We start from the raw sequence: 13843 nt of genomic DNA on the forward strand, positions 1-13843 counted from the left end.
ATCTAAGTCCCTTATACTACAACAATCCCAGTCAATATTGGGAAAGTTTTACACCCTTTTGCAATCTGCCTACATATATGTTCTAATTCCTGCTGAGAATTGAGAAACCCTTAGTATAACCCCATCAAAGTGATCGCTCTTTTTTTAGTTCAACCCATGTAGTCTAATTGGCTGATCCCTTCAGGTTAGATATATTTCTGGACATGAAGGGAATCAAGGGATGTGGGGTTAGTGTGGACAATGGCTCTGACCTAGAAGATCAGCCATGATCTTGATGAATAGTGGAGCAGGCTCAAAGGACCAGATGGCCTACTCCCACTTTGTCTGTTCTCTAATTCAAACTGCACAACAGATCAAATGGATCAGCACTTGACTGCAGCATTTTAAAAGTAACTTTCCCCTTTATCCCGTGGGAGAAGTTTTTTCAGCAACAAACCAGAGAGGAACCTTTCTGCTCGCAAAGGCTCACCAGGAGGATCAAAGGTATTGGCTTGTTGTGATAATGGACACATTGATTGAAATCTGCCAGAATATCCTTGATTCTGGAGGATACCCAGAGGATTGGAAAGTCACTAGTTTAAAGTGGTCTGCCTCACTGTCCAACCAAGCTCAATATAACCTCAAGAAACAGTACCTTGTCTTCTGACTGTGATCTTGCCCCACTTTGGAATTCAAACATATAAATTAGGCTGAGTGTTTCATTGCGAGAAGTGCTGTCCTTTGGAAGACATGTTAATCTGAGACTTTCTTGGCTTATGTCAATGGATGTTGAATATCCTATGGCATTACTCAAAGAACATGAAAGTTGTTCTCTCCCTGACCAGTGTTTTTATTGCTCAGCCAATATGGTCAAGAATAATTTCAATGACTATTCATTTAACATAAGCAGTAAGACCTTACTTTGTGAAAGCTGGCTGCCACAATCACATTAGAAGAAGTGAGCAAGCCAAAATAATTACCTGCAATTGAAAGGCCTTCAGGTATTTCTGACAACATGCTCAGACCCTGTGAGGTAAAAGTTCTGCTTCAATGGTTCTGGTGAATAAGCTTGTGCACGTCCGTTCTGATCTCTGCCCTTCTGTATCCGTGGAGCAAAGATCTGGAACCTTTACCTCAATATTTGTAACTTTTTTCTCTTCTTTGAACAGCCAAGATGATGAATATTGGAGAGAAATTTGAGATCCAAATAATTATCATATAACAAAATCCAAAAGCAAGAGAACATTTGACAACTGAGGTACACAACTCCCCACTCCAGCATTGTAAATCTCCACCCCAGCATCCAGCTGCTTTTGAATACTTGTACTTTTTCTCTGATGGGCAAATCATTACCACATTTAAAATTTCAAATTATGTTTTCCAAACATATGTTTTGAATTTACTTCTTATTAATTTATATGCCCCTCTGTCCTGGCCTACTTTAAAATAATATTTTGGTTCATTTTATCTATCCCACTTAATGCTTTATGTACCTTGATCAGTTCAACTCTTTAATTATTTTCTCTTACTGTAGACCTTGAACCTCTCTTGTTGTTCCAGGTGGCCTTCAGTTTACATTAGAGATGAATTTTGTTTCTGCTACCTGCATTTTAACCAGGTAATTTTCATAGAAATCCACAGTCCTGCAAATATAGTGTGACTAGTGAGTAGAATATCAATTTTTAACTCCAGTGGACTATCAGTCTACTGTTCTGTGTATATAACTGAACTGTTTACAGTACTAAGTTTGTTAATTGCCTTCAAACAATATTTAGATATTGGAATTGATGAGTTGGCTTCTACTGCAAGGTAGCATCAAGTATTTTGGAAGAAATCTAATAAATCGTCTCCCTTTCATTTTGAGTTATATCCCATGTGGTTTAACAATGTTCTATAACACAGTAAGTTTTAAGGATATGAACATAATAGGCCAGATCTTGCTGACTCAATCATCTGGCTGGCTTGCCACCCTCAGTCTCCCCATTCCCATACCTGCCTGGTGTGAGGACAAACAGCTCAAACCAGCTGAGATTGTAGGGGCATACTGTGAGTGGATGTGAACGTGCAGTTAAAGCTATGAGGGCAATTTAATATCTTCTAAATGTCTTTGATTCAGAAATATTTTAAAACTATTAAAACTGAATTAAACAACTAAATGCATTTAAAAGTTATGGGTTTTATTTTAAGTAAATAAACCAAAGTTAGCTAAACACTGAAAACACAGAAATAAATAACAAGATTGAATTAAAGCAAGTTATTTTTTAAAGAAGTAACCTACTTCCCCTTGCCTTACAATGCACAGTCCTGTTACCATATTGCAATCAGTGGATCTGGGATCATATGCAGGGTCAGAACAGACAGAGAATTTGAGAGGCGATTGCCCAGAGTAATGCTGGAGATTTGTAGCAAGGATAGGCTACATTGGTCTCCACAGCGTAGAGCTACCCAGTAAATTCTGCCTTCCAGGTCTCAGGGTGCATTCTTGAGCATGAGAGTGCAAATTGAATCAGCTCTAAAAGGAGTCATTATGCCATTATATTTGGAGTTGCATTACTGACAGTCTTATTTTCCTGCCTATGAATGATAAATGAGGAGTTCATTGAGGATAAACATAGGGTATTGCAGTATTATTTATTAAACAGTGAACATACATGAAATTTAATGCAAAATACAATATAAACTGATGAAAATGAACTCACAAATACCAAACAGCAATAGGAGTAGGCGGGGTTGTGACTGGGACGATGAGGCAGGCTGAGGCTCACCCTACTGGGGAAATTAGTCAGGTTCTGACTCTTTTTAAAGGAGAAATCCAGTGTTATCTCTTACCTGTCTCTCCTCCTCACGGAGTATTTCTCTGCAGCAGGAGATAATGTTGAACATAATTCCCTTCACTGAGGATCCACACTCCCAACTTGGACTATTGCCAGAAAATAGCTCCATTATTTCCCCCATCTTTATGATGCTCTCCATCAAAATTCCTGGATTCAGTTTTCTTTTCAACTGAAGTTTCAATTGTTTCAGTGTCATTAGCATGCATACGAAAATCTGTTGTTCCGATTCTTGCCATTTCATATCCAAAGTGATGCTTTTTCTCAAAGCTTTTAACTCATTGCCTGCAATCACCTGCCGACCTTATCCCAGACATTATCGCTTCAAATATTGTATTCAGTACTCCCTTCACAAAACTATAGGTTCTACAGCACTGAGCCACTGATAAATGCAATAAAATGCATTATTGCATTTTGTTGGAAGAGCAACATTTACCAGTTCAATGTAATAGCTTGAACCTTTAGGTGCTTCAGTTACCTTTATCTCTCCTCACCCACCCTCCGCAGGTCATTGTCCATAAGTCCATTCTTGGCAGAATTTACTACCTTTGTATTTGCCCACCCATCTCTCAGCTCTGAGTTCATCATCTAGGTCAATGGAAGGCACTTAGGTCAATGATGGCAATTTTGCAAATAAGCTCCTATTTTAATTTGTACTTTGCTTTTCACGGGTTTATTGTGTGCACCAAAACTAATCGCAAATATTGTAAAGTACTGATTAAGGAGTAAAACCTCTTCTCTCTGCTCTTCTGTCCCCAATTAAAATAACCTAGTCTATATCAACACTTCACAGAATATGTCACTGAATTCCCACTTGGAGCGTAGTGACATATTGCCTTATCATTGGTTGAGATTTAATTTGCATTTTACTTTCTGATTGGCCAAAAATGTGTCTCTGTTCATTGGCTGAGGGCAAAGGACGTTTTGGCTGAATGAACATGAACACAATGGCTGTGTTCAGCAAGGGCACGGGACTAATTCAGCAAGTGTCCTCTTTTGTGCACCATACTGCTTCTGTCATTGTCTTGCCACTCACTCAATTTATCTACATCCCCTGAAGCTTCATTGCATCTGCCTGCCATCTCACAATCCCACTGAATTTTGTATCAACAGCAAATTTAGAAATATGAGTTAGTCCACTTGTCTAAGTTGATGAACATGAATAGTTGGGGCTCAAGCACCAATGCCTGTAGTACCCTACCAGTCACATTCTACCCACTGAAAAAGATCCATTTTTTCCCACTCTTTGCTTTCTGTCCAATAACCAGTTCTGAACCTGTACGAACTTTGTGTGCTGTAATTTTGTTGTATGTGACCTTAATGAAAGCCTTTTAAAATCCCAATAAACCTCATCTACTTGTTTCCCCCTTATCTATCATATTTGACAGACAAGAGTCATACAGCACCAAAACAGGTCCTTCAACCCAACTGGTCCATGATGACCAAGATTCCCACCTGAATTAGTCCCACTTACCTGTATTTGGCCCATATCCCTCTAAACCTTTCCTATCCATGTACCTGTCCAAGTACCTTATAAATGTTGTTCATGTACCTGCCTCACCCACTTCCTCTAGCAGCTCATTCCATATACTGACCACCCTCTGGGTGAAAAAGTTGCCCCTCAGGTTCTTACTAAATCTCTCCCCTCTCATCTTAAACCTATGCCCTCTGGTTCTTGATTCACCAACCCCGAAAAAAGACTGTGTGCTTTCACCCTGTCTCTGCCCCTCATAATTTTATACACCTCTATAAGATCACCCCTCATTCTCTAACATTCCAATGAAAATAGTCCCAACCTGCTCAACCTCTCAGTTCCTCGAGTCCTGGCAACATCCTTGTAAATCTCCTTTGAACTCTTTCCAGCTTAAAAGAGCTCCAGTAGCTTAGTCAAACATGATCTTGCTGTCATAAATTCATACTGATTCTGTTCAATCCTTCTTTTCAAGGTGTTCTATTATTACAACCTTCATTATAGATTCCAGTATTTTCCCTACCATTGACATTAGGCTAACAGGTCATGAGTCTTATATTTTGGTGAAGGAACCTTTTTAGGTAAATAGACAAAATACAAAAGACAAAATTTACTTGAATTATTTTAGGTTATCTAAAAACTGTAGCCCAAGTTATGCAAAATCTGTGTGACTCTCATTGTAGGTCTGGCTTGATTTCACAAAACCTTTACTACACAATAGTAATTGCAGTGAGCAAGTTTAATTTTTCTGAGGTCTTGCTAATCAGCAAGGTTACTATACAAATAAGGGATTCACAGATAATGCAAAACAAATTCCTGGAATAATTAGCATTTTACACATTTCAGTTTTTTGTTAAATCTCAGATGTCAATAATCCTCTTATATAATTAAAAAGAGGTATGTTTTTCCTGTTTACTTAAGTGCAGGAAATAAATCAAATAGTTTTCCTCAGAATTCCAGATTACCTTTGGGAACTTTGACGTACATCTGTATTTCCAGTATTGGAAGCAACATCAATTAAAGGCAATTACTCAAGAAAATAGCATATATCCCATCTGCCACAAACCTTAAAGGTTGAAGTGGATAGACCCCATAAATGGCAATGGGGATCTTGATGAGCAATTAATAGACAGTCACTGACTCTGATGAAGACCCAGTGGGATAGTAGCTAATGTACTGGATTGGTACTGCGGAGACTGAGACTAACAATCAAATCCCACCAATACAAAAAAAATTAAATTGTTTATCAACTAAGCAAGAATTAAAGAATTTAGTCAGTCTTTGTGATGACGACCATGAAATTACCAAACTGAGGTAAAAACACATCTGGTTCACTTCTGGGAAGGGCATTTGTTACCCTTGCCCAGTCTAATTTGTATGTGACCCCAAATCCACAACCACATGATTGTTACTGGAAAGGCCTGGTAGTCTATTCAGGATGTTAAACCAGTTCAAGAATGAAACTGGACAGCTCAGTGAGCATTGACCTCAGGTCAGGATTCAGTTGTGGCAGAGTTGCTGGCATCCAGTTGACCCTGCAAAGCCCTCCTCACAAACGTCAGTGAACTGATGTTTAAATTGGGAGACCTGTCCCGCAGACTCCTCGAGCAATAGCCTGACAGTCCTGGACCTTACTCTTCACAATCCAAAACCACAAAACTGCAGATGCTGGAAATACTCACTGGTCAGGCAGCATCTGTGGAGAGCAGAAATTGAGATAATGGTACAGGTTGATGAGCTTGCATCAGAATTGGGAAAAGTTAGATATGAAACAAGTTTAAAGTTGCAGAGAGGTGGGATGGGGCGTGTGGGGGAGGTAGAAAGTGTGCAGGGTAATGTCTGTGATAGGGCAGAGACTGGAAGAGATTGAATGATGCAATGATGCTGGTGCTGGCTGAAAGAGGGTGGGAAAGTCATGACTGGAGTTGGTACAGATAGGAGGGGATAAATGAAATTTGAAATGCCAAAAGAGGAGAAAGAAAAATCTGAATTCTAGGAAATGTGAGATACAAACTGGTATCGTTGATTATCTGTAATCGTTGAACTCATTGAGTCCTGCAGGCTGTGATGTGTTCAACTAGAAGACAGGATGCTGTTCCTTGACTTTAAATGGAGCTTCTCCTTCCCTTTGGAATGCTGAAATGGAAGGAGAGGGAAGATATGTCTTCATAACATTCGGTGCTCACGATGTGGTCTCCTCTACACTAGGGAAACCAAACACAGCTTTGGTGACTAGAGAAACAAGGGACTGCAGATGCTGGAATCTAGATGAAAAACACGATGATGCTGGAGGAACTCAGCAGGCCAGGCAGCATCCGTGGAGAAAAGCAGGCGGTCAACGTTTCGTGTCAGGACCTTTCTTCAGGACTGAAGATAGGAAAATGGGAAGGCCAATGTATAGGAGAAAAATGCAGAGCAGTGATAGGTGGACAAATGAGGGGAGGCGGGGTGGGAACAAGGTGGTGATAGGTAGATGCAGGTAAGAGATAGTGATAGGCAGGTGCGGGGGAGGGGAGAGGTAAGAAGAGAGAGGTGAAAAAGGGCTAGGAAAGGGAAGAAAAGAAGAAGCATGGTGGGGGGGGGGGGGGTGGTGGGGAGGTTTGTGGGGAAGGAGCTGCAAGGTTCCAAGACGGAAAATGAGGTGCTGTTCCTCCAGTTTGAGCTTGGAATTCTCCTGGCAGTGGAGAAGGCTGAGGACTATCAGAAGACTTCCATTCATTCCACAAGGATGACTCTGAGCTTCCAATCAATTCTCCATCCACTCCCACCCTGATCTCTCTACCTTTGGCCTCCTACGTTTCTCCAGTGTAGCCCAGCATAAGACCGAAGACAGTGCCTCATCTTCTAGCAAGAGTACATTGCAGTCTCCTGAATTCAACCTTGCATTCAGCAATTTCAGGCAATCAAACTCACATATCACATTTCCAGCGTTTGTTTTACTCTCTCTTCTAATTGACATTAGGAAAGAAATGGTGATGGGTAGACTAATGGGGCTGAAGACTGACAAATCCCCAGGTCCAGATGGTCTGCATCCCAGGATACTAAAGGAGGTGGCTCTAGAAATTGTGGATGCATTGGTGATCATTTTCCGATGTTCCATAGATTCGAGGTCAGTTCCTGAGCATTGGAGAATGGCTAATGTTATCCCACTTTTTAAGAAAGGAGGGAGGGAGAAAACGGGGAACTATCATCCAGTTAGCCTAACGTCTGTGGTGGGGAAGATGCTAGAGTCCGTTATTAAGGATGAAATAGTGGCATATTTGGATAGCAATGATAGGATTGGGTCGAGTCAACATGGATTTACCAAGGTCAAATAATGCTTGACTAATCTACTGGAGTTTTTTGAGGATGTAACCAGGAAAATAGACGAGGGAGATTCAGTGGATGTTGTATACCTCGACTTTCAGAAGGCATTTGATAAAGTGCTGCACAGGAGATTGGTGGGTAAAATTAGGGCTCATGGAATTGGGGGGGGCGGGTATTGACATGGATAGAAAACTGGTTGGCGGATAGGAAACAAAGGGTAGGGGTGAATGGATGTTTCTCAGAATGGCAGGCCGTGACTAGTGGGGTGCCACAGGGCTCGGTGCTGGGACCGCAGCTGTTTATGATCTATGTTGATGATTTAGATGAAGGCATTGTGAATAACATTAGCAAGTTTGCTGATGATACAAAGTTGGGTGGCAGTGCGACATGTGTAGAGGAAGTTAGGAGAATTCAAAGTGATTTGGATAGGTTGGGTAAGTGGGCAGATACTTGGCAGATGAAGTTTAATGTGGATAAGTGTGAGGTTATCCACTTTGGGAGCAGGAACCGGAAGGCGGATTATTATCTGAATGGTGTGGGGTTAGGTAAGGGGGAAATACAAAGGGATCTAGGAGTCCTTGTTCATCAGTCACTGAAAGTGAATGAGCAAGTGCAGCAGGCAGTGATGAAGGCTAATGGAATGTTGGCCTGTATTACAAGAGGAATTGAGTACAAAAGCAAAGAGATTCTTTTGCATTTGTACAGGGCCCTGGTGAGACCAGTCCTGGAGTATTGTGTACAGTTTTGGTCTCCAGGGTTAAGGAAGGATATCCTGGCTATAGAGGGCATGCAGCGTAGGTTTACGAGGTTAATTCCGGGGATGTTAGGACTGTCTTATGCTGAGAGGTTGGAGAGACTGGGATTGTACACGCTGGAATTGAGAAGATTGAGAGGGGATCTGATTGAAACATACAGGATTATTAAGGGATTGGACAAGAAAGAGACAGGAAATATGTTCCAGATGTTGGGGAAGTCCAGGACCAGGGGGCATGATTTAAGAATAAGGGCTAGGCCATTTAGGACAGAGGGGAGGAAAAACTTCTTCTCCCAGAGGGTTGTGAATTTGTGGAATGCACTACCTCAGAGGGCAGTGGAGGCCAATTCTCTGGGCACTTTCAAGAAGGAGCTAGATAGGTTTCTTATAGATAGGGGAATCAAGGGATATGGGGACAAGGCAGGAACAGGATATTGATTGTTGAGGATCAGCCATGATCTCAAAATGGCGGTGCAGACTCGAAGGGCCGAATGGTCTACTTCTGCTCCTATTGTCTATTGTCTATTCTAGCATTTCACATTTTACTTTTGTCTCCTTTTATTTACATTTCTTCCAGTTATGTCTTTTGTAACACACCTGTCTCACCACCCTATCTCAGCTGGCACCACCAACACCACTTAAGTCATTCAACCTCTCCTATCCTCCACTCTTTCACAGACATTTCTGCTTGTCCTCTCTGCCCCTCCCCACTTTCTCTGTAATTTTAAACCTGTTTCATTTCTAACTTTTCCCAGTACTGATGAAAGGTCATTGAACTGAAACTCTGTCATAATGCCTGGTATGTTCTGTCTACTGGCAGTACACACCCAGTACAAAGGGCGGTGCAGTGCTTTACAGAGAGAAGGGCGTGAGTATTGAAGTCCTCAGTGTTGTGTCTGGAACCTATAAAGTCTCAAGACATCAGGTCAAACATGGGCAAGGAAATCTCCTTATTACTATCTAATGACCCGTTTCAACTGATGAATCAGTGCTGTTGGATTCGACTGTTTTAAGTATCTTATTAACATGTATAGTGTTTAACATGTAAAGTGGCCATTCCTTGTGGCTGCACAAGGAATGGCCACTTCCTAGCTTGGCCACTTCTTAGAATGGCCACTTCGTCCCTCAGATGAACATGTGTTTTCTCATTGGTTGCTTTGGCCACAGGTATCTAATAGGTTTCCTGATTGGACTATTGTTAGCTAAGGAGTACTTCTTATCTCAGGTATAAAAGGCGTCATTTTTTTGTTAATCACTCTCTTGCTCTCTTCCACACACACATCCCCCCAGCCCTAAACTCATCTTTAGTTCCTTTTGTCTCGGCTCATCTCCTAGTAGTAAAGCTTGTGCCATGTGCTCTGTGACTGTTTCTTTGTTTTAAACTTTTCCAATAAAACTTTGTGAAACACCAAGTTGTTTTCAACTCATTCTTGGACTCCCAAAAGAACCTGTGCTCTTCCTCGATAAGCAACACTTGGAAGAAGCAGTCAAAGTAACAAGGGCACAGAATGTATTCTAGGTGGGGGATTTCAATGTCCACCACCAAGATTGGCTTGGTAGCACCATCACTATCCAACCTGACCAAGTAGTGAAGGACATAGCTGCCAGACTGGGTCTATGTTTGGTATCGAGTGGAACAGTACAGGGTACAAGCCGGTCTGCCTATGGGAGATCCATCTGGCATTGACAGCAATGCACAGTCCTTGTGGAGATTACACCAAGGGCATCCTTCATCCTGCTGTGTGACATTATAATCATGCTAAATAGAATAGAGTCAGAACAGGTCTGTCAGTTCAAAACTGGGCAAAACCGGGCATTCATGAGCCACTGTGGACCATCAGCAGTAGTGTCAAATGTACACCAGCGCTACCTGCGACCGATGGCCCACTGTATCCCTTACTCAAGCTGAGGGATCAACGCTGGTTCAGTCAGGAGTGCAGAAGCACATGCTAGGAGCAGCTCCAGGCATGCCTAAAAATGATGAGATGCTGGTCTACAAAAGCTGCAGCACAGGGCTGCATGCAAGTTAAACAACAAAATCAGCTTGCAACAGACAGAGCTAAGCATCCTGCCAAGCAACGGATCAGATTGGACCTCTGCAGTCATTGTGAATTGTGGTGGAAATTAAACAGATAATGGGTTAATGGGAGGAGACAATTTCAAGATCATCCCTGTTCTCACCGACGGCAGGCTCAGCATGTGAGTGCTAAAGAGAAAGCTGAAGCATTTCCAACTATGTTCAGCCAGATGATCCAATTCAGCTTCCTCCTGTGAGCCCCTTTATCACTGACGCCAGATTTCAGCCAATTCTCTTCACTCCCTGTATTATTCAAGAAATGGCTGAGAGCTCTTTGAAGCAGCAATAGCTAAGGGAACAGACAACTTGGCTTTATTCCAGAACTAGCTGTACCTCTAGTTAATTTGTTCCAGTACATTTACAACACTGGCATCCACCCATCGACATGGAAAATTGCCCAGGTGTCTTCTGTTCACAAAAAAACAAGACAAATCCAATTCGGCAAATTGCCACCCAATCAGTCTACTCTCAGTCATTAGTAAAATAAGGGAAGGTGTTGTCTAGAGTGCTACCAAGCAGCACTTACTCACCATAACCTTCTTCCTAAGGCTCATCTTGGGTTTTGCCAGGATCACTCAGCTCTAGGACTCACTGCGACCTTGGTCAAAACATGGACCAAAGAGCTGAATTCCTGAGGTGAGAGTGAATTCCTTTGGTGAAAAGGTGGCATTTGACTGAGTGCAACACCAAGAAGTCCTGAAACATCTGAAGTCAATGGGCATTGGGAAAACTCTCCACTGACTAGAGCCATACTTCATACAAAGTTAAACAATTGCGGTGTTGGTGGTCACTTACCCGTCTCCAAGACATCACTGTTGACTAGGAACTTTATCAGAGCAGCTGCATAAATACAAGAACAGGTCAGTTGCTGGTATCATGGTAAATGGATTGCCTCCTGATCCATTCCACCATCTACAAAGCAGATCAGGACCACGCTGGAATACTCTCCTCTTGTCTGGATAACTGCACCTCCAACAACTCACATGCAGCTCAACACCATCCAGGACAAAGCAGCCTGCTTGCTTGACACCTGATCCACTATCCTAAGCATTCATTCCCTTCACCACCAGCGCTCTGTGATTGCAGCATAAACTATTTACAAAATCCACTGCAGGCTTGTCCAACAGCACCTGCCAACCCCATGACCTCTAGTACCAAGAAAGGGCAGCAAGTACATGCAGACATCATCACCTGAAGCTCTCCCCTCCCCCCCCCCCCCCCCCCCCACTCCTTCTAAGTCACACACCCTCCTGACTTGGAGATGTATCACCATTACATCATCATTACTGTGTCAAAGTCCTGAAACTCCCTATCCAGCAGCATAACTGCATCTCCCTCTTACATACAAATACTTCTAAAGGGATTATAATGCATTGCAATAAAACATAAATTGTGTTGATATCCCCACCCACTCTCAGAGGAGTTGGTGCCTGACCCTTTCCCAACAAACACACATTTTTGGCACCATTCTTTCAAATTCTATATTCTCCCTTAGTCTGATGTCTGAAATACATTTTAGTGGTAGGATTTTCAAATCAGAGCTGCAGTTGTGGTTACGATTGTTGGAATTACTGAGAAACAATACATTCCTCTGATTAACTTCTCAGTTTTTCATCATTGGTGACATTCCAAAAACAGAGTTGATTGTCCAGGCACTTGAACTACTTTGACACAGCAGAAGGAATCCTTCAGCATTCTTAAAACAATTAGTTTTATTATCCATCATTTGAATTATTAATTGCATTTGTTTATAAAATGTTGCATGTCAAAGAAAGCGTTATAGACCAAACTGACAAACCCTGACTTTGTGTTATCTGATTCACCTCCATATGTGGCCAAGCAGAATTATACTTGTACAGTGTTCACTGGTTTTCATAGAATCACAGAATTTTACAGTACAGACGGAGGCTATTCCGATCATCAAGTCAGAACCAGCTCTGTGCCCTCTCTAAATAGCCTTTAAAATTGTTTCCTTTCTGATACTTATCAAATTCCCTTTTGAACTCTACAATTAAATCTGTCTCTATAACATATCCTAACGTGCATTTTGGACCCAAACTGCTCACTGATAAAAAGAATGTATCTTCACATCACTTTTGGCTCTTTTGCCAATCATCTTCATTTAATTGTTCCTGGTTCCTGTTCTCACTTTACACTGTCTGTATCCTTCCTGACTTTAAATATCTCCAAGAGATTTCCTTGCAACCTCCTTCATTCCAAGGAAGAAAACCCCAGGTTTTCCGGTCTGTAAACATTGTAAACTCCTTCATTCCTGGAATAGTTATGATAAATCTCTGCATTCTTTCCAAACCGTTTATATCTTTACTGAAGTATGGAGCCAGAACTGGACACAGCTAAATTCATAGCAGAGAAAGGTTAAATTTCAGAACTGTTTGGTAGAGTTCCCCAGGTATCAGTATAAGGACTGCTGCTTTTTTCCTCTCCTCTCTTCGGCCCTCTTTGTTCCATGGAAAAGAAACTCATTTTCTCCAGTCTAAGCTTATAGCTGATATCTCTTGTCCCTGAAAGGATTCTACTGAACTTTTTCTGCAACCGTTTAAAATGTTCACATCTTCTATTGACCTGAACTGGTCATCATAGACCAGTTGCGGCCTAATCAGTATTTTAAACAGGTTAAAAATTACTTCCTTGGTTTCTTACTTCATGCGTCTAATTATGAATCCCTGGATCCTACATGCCTTACAAACCACTCTCTCAGCATGCTGTCCATTCTGAAGGATTTATGTATATATACACTGAATCTTGACCACACCTCCCCCCACCCTGTCTCTCGTAAGGACGCTATCCTGTTTTCTCAGTTTCTCCATCTCCGCCACGTTCATTCTCAAAATGAGGCTTTCCATTCCAGGACTTCTAAAATGTCCTCCTTTTTCAGGAAATGTGGTTTTCCCCCTATCACAGTTGATGGAACCCTCACTCCATTTCTACCGTCTCCCAGATATCTGTTTTCACCCCCTCCTTCCCACAGGAAGAACAGGTAGAGTTCCCTTGGTCATCACCGCATCCAGTACATCCTTCTTTGCCATTTCCACCAGCTGCAATGGGATCTCACCACCCGTCACATTTTACCTTCTCCCCCTGCCCCCACTTCAGTTTTCCACAGGGTCAGCCCTTTCTGTGACTCCCTAGTCTGTATATCCCTTCCTCCCTATCCCCTGGCACTTTCCCCTGCCACTTATCCCCACGCCACCTCTTTCACCACCATCCAAGGACCAAAACAGCCCTTCCAGGTGAGGCAAAGATTCACATGCACCTCCTCCAGCCTTGTCCATTGCATTTGGTGCTCTTAATGTGACCGCCTCTACATTGGCAAGACCAAGTGTAGACCAGGTGACTGTTTGGCAGTGCACCTGTGCTGTGTCCTCAACAGCCAACTTGAGCTTTTGGTTACATGTCATTTCAAT

This window comes from Pristis pectinata, chromosome 3 (assembly GCF_009764475.1).
Source record: "Pristis pectinata isolate sPriPec2 chromosome 3, sPriPec2.1.pri, whole genome shotgun sequence".
Lineage (NCBI taxonomy): Eukaryota > Metazoa > Chordata > Chondrichthyes > Rhinopristiformes > Pristidae > Pristis > Pristis pectinata.